Source organism: Rutidosis leptorrhynchoides, chromosome 1 (assembly GCF_046630445.1).
Source record: "Rutidosis leptorrhynchoides isolate AG116_Rl617_1_P2 chromosome 1, CSIRO_AGI_Rlap_v1, whole genome shotgun sequence".
In the NCBI taxonomy this organism is placed as follows: domain Eukaryota; kingdom Viridiplantae; phylum Streptophyta; class Magnoliopsida; order Asterales; family Asteraceae; genus Rutidosis; species Rutidosis leptorrhynchoides.
In genome coordinates this window covers 539,137,422-539,144,450 of record NC_092333.1, presented here as the reverse complement: position 1 = coordinate 539,144,450, position 7,029 = coordinate 539,137,422, and the positions used below count along the sequence as shown (strand labels likewise).

General features: G+C 30.9%; 1 non-coding gene across 1 annotated transcript; it reads left to right on the top strand.

Moving 5' to 3' along the window:
- The first annotated feature begins 1,254 nt into the window (after positions 1-1,254).
- LOC139887018 (small nucleolar RNA R71) lies at positions 1,255-1,361 on the top strand. The gene has a single exon (XR_011772872.1). It is a non-coding gene; the product is annotated as a small nucleolar RNA R71 (small nucleolar RNA).
- Positions 1,362-7,029: the final 5,668 nt, after the last annotated feature.

Genomic DNA, 7,029 nt, shown 5'->3' with positions numbered 1-7,029 from the left:
TTGTGAAACTTCCTGGATCTGATAATTTTTCTGGTATATTATTCAACAGCACTGCTGAACAATTAGCATTCATAGTAACAACTGAGAGTTCTTCCATTTTCTTTCTATTCGAGATTAGATCTTTCAGAAATTTAGCATATCTAGGCATTCCTAAAATCACATCAATGAAAGGAAGATTTACATTTATCTGTTTAAACATATCCAAGAATTTGGATTGCTCGGCTTCAAGTTTCTCTTTCTTCATTTTACTCGGGTAAGGAAGTGGTGGTTGGTATGATTTAACATAAGGTTTAGCTTTAACTGTGTTATCTTCATTAACCTTTTCAACTACCGGTTCTTTTTCCTTATCTTGTTCAGGTTGTGGTTCTTGTGGAGTAGGAATAGCTTCATCAGAAATTACAGGTATTTCAGGTGGTTTAAGTGTTGTACCACTTCTTGTGGTAATGACTTTAGCTGTTTCATTCCGGGGGGTTAGCATTTGTATCACTAGGTAAACTTCTCGGTTTTCTTTCACCTATCAACCTTGCTAGGTTACTTACTTCTTGTTTCAGATTTTGAATAGAAGCTTGTTGATTTCTAAATGCTTGAGCATTTTGTTCATTAGTTTGTTTCTGAGATGTGAAAAACTGTGTTTGAGTTTCAACTAGCTTCGTCATCATATCTTCTAAATTTAGCTTTTTATCATCGGTTTGTGGTGGTTTGTTTTGAAAATTAGGTCTTTGCTGATTGTAAGTATTATTGGATACTTGTTGATTGCTAGGACCTTGTTGGTTGTTGTATGGAACATTTCGGTTATAATTCTGGTTTTGATTGTAAATTGGTCTTGGCGGTTGATAATTATTCTGATAATTATTTCCAGGCCTTTGGTTTATGTATGAAATATTCTCTCTTTGTTCCATTGTTAGTTCAATACTGAGACAATCTTTTGTCAAATGTGGTCCTCCACACTGCTCACAACTAATTCGTATTGAGTGAATATCTTTAGTCATCTTTTCCATTCGTCTCTCGACAGCATCTATCTTTGCGGAAATGGAATCTAAGTCATGGCTAGAATCGGCTCTAGCTGCTTTAGATTATCTAACGATATTTTTTTCTTGGTGCCACTCATGTGAGTGGGAAGCAGTGTTATCAATAATTTTGTAAGCATCAGTTTCTGTTTTCTTCATAATAGAACCACCAGCTGCTATATCGATGTCTTTCCTTGTAGTGATGTCGCATCCTTGGTAGAATATTTGTACTATTTGACAGGTGTCTAAACCATGTTGCGGACATCCTCTTAATAACTTTTCAAATCTTGTCCATGCCTCATATAGAGTTTCATTCGGTTTCTGTGTGAACGTAACAATTTCTCCTTGAAGTCTTACGGCTTTAGATGCCGGAAAGAATTGTTTAAGAAAATTTTCAACTAAAACGTCCCATGTATCAATCGCCCCTTCAGGTAACGATTCCAACCAATCTTTGGCTTCTCCCTTTAAAGTCCAGGGAAATAACATGAGATATATCTGTTCATCCTCCACTTCTCTTATTTTAAATAGTGTGCAGATCCTATTAAAGGTACGAAGATGTTCATTTGGATCTACCTTCGGCACACCACTAAATTGGCATTGATTAGTCACCATATGTAGAATTTGTCCTTTGATTTCATAATCTGACATATTAATGTCTGGATGAGTAATTGCGTGACCTTGGCCAGTGCATTTAGCTCGCATTCGGTCTTCCATACTTAAAGGTTCCAGATTCTCCATAATTGAATTTGTTGAATCTGAATCACTAGAGGATTCTGATTTAATGGTTCGTTCCTCAACAATCTCTGTTTGAATGATTGGTGGTTCCGGAGGAAAAATTAATGGTTCAGGATCTATGAATCGTCCCTGAATATTCTCCGGATTCTCAATTGTGAGATCGGGTTCAAAAAATGGATTATCGGAAATTTGAATTGGAGTACTTGGTCGACTGGATGACGATTCTAAAGAAAATTCAACGGCGACAATATTTGCTAGATGTCTTGATCGAGTTACAGGTGGTGAACGTATAAAAGGTGGTGAAAGTCTTGCTCGGTGCATTCACTGAATATCCTACTAGTTTTTAAAAGGAAAGAAAAATTATATAAGTTATCCAATTAATAGACTTTTCTGATTTTGCCCACGTTTCGAATAGCCAAAAGATGCAGCAGAGGGGCATGATTCGTTTGGTCTCAATATAATTGAGTACTGTTTGGCTCCAATAACTCGGTCCACGTACAAATTCAACTATTACTACGAACCAGAAAATTTTGATGTCTATCAATTTAACCACTTAAAATAAATTTTCGTAATTTAAAGAAATTTAGAGAAGAAATAGAATAAATTCTAAGTCCTAAAACTAGAATGTCGAGAAATAAGAAAGAAAAAGAGCGCGTCGAAAAAGAAAAGGGTTGAAAAATAAAAGGCGTCGAAAAATAAGAAAGAAAAAGAGTGACTTATAAAACATAAAAACACTCGACTAACCCAACCTTATTACTATCACTAACTTAAAATTAAAATTACAAATTGAGATTACTAATTGGAGTGATAATTGATACATAGGTAAAAGGCATCGAAAAATAAAAATAATAAAGTAGCACGTCAAAACTTAAAAAGGAACTAAAAACTAAAAATTAAAAGTTGCGTCTAAAAATATTAAAGCTTACAAGAAACACTTTATCCCAAATGGCAATATCTTAAAAAGGTACTAAAACTTAAAAAGGCGTCGCAAAATTCTAAAGCACCTAAATCTTAGTCTAAAGAGAAAGCACTTAAGGGATTTTACGGCAAAGCCTAAAAATCTATAAATAAAAATAACTAAGGCAAAAACTATGACTTAGAACTAAAAAAAAGAGCGTAAAATACAAATATTACGCTAAAACAATTAAAAGGAACAAAATATAAAAATAAACTAAAAGTTGTAAAAATTATAATTTTTATAAAAATATTATTTTTATATTATTTATTTTATAATACTATTAAGTTTATATAAATTAAATAACTAATTAAAACTAAATAATACAAAATAATAATAAAAACTAAATTAAAAATTAAATTAAAACACTAACCTAATTAGGGTTATAATTAAAAAATAATAATAATAATTACTCCGTATTTAATGCAGTTTAGGGTTTCTGTGTGACATGTCTGGGTGGCTCCGCGAGTCGCTGTTGGCCCGGTTCAATATCTCCGCAAGTCGCGGAGATTGCAGGTTCAAAAGAGACAGGTCAAGTTTCGACAGGTTCAACGTAATTATTTTTTTTTCTATTTTTAATTTAATTAATATATTTATATAAATTTAATAAAACTTATATTTTAAAAACTAAAATAAAAATAAAGATACTTATAATTTTATAAATACAAATCTTAAAAATAAATTTATATATTTTTTTTATATTTAAAAAGTATATATTTTACAAAAACTAATTAAAACTTAATAAGAAATTTTTTTTTTTATGTGGCGTTTCGCTTCGGCGTTCCCCGGCAGCGGCGCCAAAAATACTTGATAGTTACAGCTAAGGGGTATAAAATACTATTAAATTTTACAACGAAATACTATTAAATACGATACAATTTTACACAAGATATTTATTTATTTATAGAATGGATATACTTAAACCTTGCTACAACACTTATAGGCAGTGTACCTAATCGTGCAGTAGTGTAGTTTTTAGTAAGTCCGGTTCATCCACTGGGAATCTTTTAAACAAAGCTTAATGCTATATTAGTTTTAATTTATAAAAATACAAATATATATAAGTAATATTATTATTATAAAGGGGAGTTTTTACCGTTTAATGACCGGTTTGTCGATTTTTAAAACTTTAGTCGCAGTTAAAACCTAATGTAAAATAATAAAAATAAATATAACTTAATTTAAAGCGTAAAGTAAATAACGATAAATAAAAGTGCGATAAAATAAAATTGCGATTATTAAAAAGTACGATAATTAAAAGTGCAATTAAATACAATAACAATAAATAAAAGGTACGATAATTAGAAGTGCAATTAAATATAAAATAAAGGAAATTAAATATGAAATAAAAGAATTATGCTTATTTAAACTTCCGTAATCATGATGTTTGACGTGTTGATTTTAGTTTTATGCCCATGGGTTAATTGTCCTTTGTCCTGGATTATTTAATATGTCCGTCTGGTTTTTGTCCATAACAGTCCATCATTCATAAATATAAAGTGCGAGTATCCTAGTCAAATTATCCTTATACCCGAAGTCAAATATTCCAACTAATTGGGGACTTAAACTGTAACAAGGTTTTAATACTTTTTTTAATAATTACACCAGGTTATCGACTGCGTGTAACCCAAGGTTTTAATATTTTGTTATCAATTATGCCAAGTGTTCTTGTACATAATTTCACCCCTGTTTTAATAATTCCATAGACTATTAATCCATTCCCGTGTCCGGTTAAATGAACGATTATTCGTACATATAAATATCCCGCCCATCGTGTCCGATTGAGTGTATATGGTTTTTTATAGGGACGTCCAATTGTAAATCTTTATATTAAAATTAACAAACTATCATTTAGTTAAACAAATATAAAGCCCATTAATAGCCCATAGTCTAATTTCCACAAGTGTCGTTCTTTTGTCCAAACCCCAATTATGGTACAAAGCCCAATTACCCAATTCTAATAATTAGCCCAACATCATGATTACTTCGGCATTAAATAAGCATAATAATAATTTAGCTACGAGACATTAAATTAAAAAGGTTGAACATAACTTACAATGATTAAAAATAGCGTAGCGTTACACGGACAGAATTTCGACTTACACCCTTACAACATTCGCTAACATACCCTTATTATTAGAATTAAAAATTAAAATTAAAATTAAAATTAATATATATATATATATATATATATATATATATATATATATATATATATATATATATATATATATATATATATATATATATTACGTATGAATGAGGAGAAGAAAAAGATATATAAAACTCGTCGAATTCGCTGGCTTTTATAGGCAGTTTCAGAATTTGGGGCTCCGCGAGTCGCGGTATATTTCCCCTTCAAACTCCGCAAGTCGCGGAGTTTGCTTTTACAGCTCATCCCTTTTTGGATCTTCTTTGCCGACGGTTTATTATATAAATATAATATATATATAATTTATATAATTAATTATATATTATATTATATTTATATACATAGTTAACTTGTAATTTTTAGTCCGTTGCGTCGAGTGTTGAGAGTTGACTCTGGTCCCGGTTCCGGATTTTCGAACGTCCTTGCGTACAATTTAATATCTTGTACTTTGCGTTTTGAATCTTGTACTCTTGTAATTCTGAGACGTTTCTTATCAATAATTGGAACCTCTTTGATTGTATTTTGTACTTTTGAGCTTTTTGGTCGTTTGTGTCTTCAATTAGTCGAATCTATCTTTTGTTTTCACCTTTTATTATTTAAACGAATATCACTTGTAAATATGACAATTGCAACTAAAAGCTTGTCTTTCTTGAGGAATAATGCTATGAAATATATGTTCGTTTTTAGCATTATCAGCTATACAGGGTTGAGGTTGATTCTAAAATAATATATATACTTTGAGTTGTGATCGAGTCTGAGACATGTATACAATGGGTCACGATACGTATTAATTAATTCGAATATTATATATTAAACTACATATGAATTATTTAATTACTAACTGTGGAATCTTAACAGTGGACTACTAACATTGGACAATTAAAATGAAATAAAATATTGATTATAACATATGAAACTAAACATTTCTTCAAGTTTGCCACTTGATTTCATCTTAAACCTCATTTGTATCTCGACGATTACAATATGCGTTCAAACCTTTCATAATTCTTGAAAACACCTCAATTGAGAGAATGAACCAACCGCATTTCATCTACGGAAGAAAAGATTTATGCATATAGATATGCACCAGAAAACACTCGGAACCTAAGTAAACATTTAACACGTAACTGTGCTAGCTTATTTGGCATTGTTATTACCGAAAATAACTCTGCAATCTCTTTCCAAATTAGCCAATTTTGTCACAGCTTCAGCAAATCAACTTCGACTTTCAGTCGAATTAGTCTTATTATAACCTTGATATATAAGTTTGCCCTTCATCATCGTTATCGGAGAACCGTTTATATTCCACCACATTAGCAGTAAACTTACCAGCAACTTCATAAATCTTTGACTTTCCGATAAATCACTATATTTATTCATTGAAACCCTATCATATACTCATCCGCATCCTGTAACGAGAACTGCCATACCAATTACCAGAAATCAGCAATCAGTACTTTGAAAACTCGCAGCATGCCTACATCAACATATATATATATATATATATATATATATATAACATGTATCTCTTATAATTATGATCTTCCATTCTGGAATTCGGAAAAGCACCCAGTCTACGGATCAATACTCTAAATGTTAAAAAAACTGAATTAAGCAGCAAAAACTGTAAATGATCTTAACAGCCAAAACGTTTGATGATAAAGAATAATATGTTGGCAAAGCTCAGAAGTGTTGGAACTGGAAAACGGATTGAGCAAATCATTAAGGAGGCTGTGGACAAATCACAAAGAATAAACTTGCCTTCAAAGAATCCAAATGATTCAGTATCTACTGAAGTTATTATCGAATACATTGCTCCTGACTCTAAACCTTTACGGACAATCTTCATCATCATCCATCGATAATAGAAATTCTAAGATATTATCGTATCTTTCATTATAAATATCCTCGATATTTCTGAGAATATTTTCATAACTATTCTTATCTGAGATCATATATCTCCTTGCGTTATCTGTATCACATCATAAAGGAAACTGTTTAATTTCTAAATTATGAAAAATTCAAATTTAAAATATGAATGTTTTGAAGTAGTGTTGGGAACTGAAGCATGAGTTAGTATAATATAATGACACTTGATCAACGTGATTATATTACAGTAAGTCATGCTGAGTTTCTAATGAAACGTGATGATTCACATATCCTACCGTCATCATGTGCCA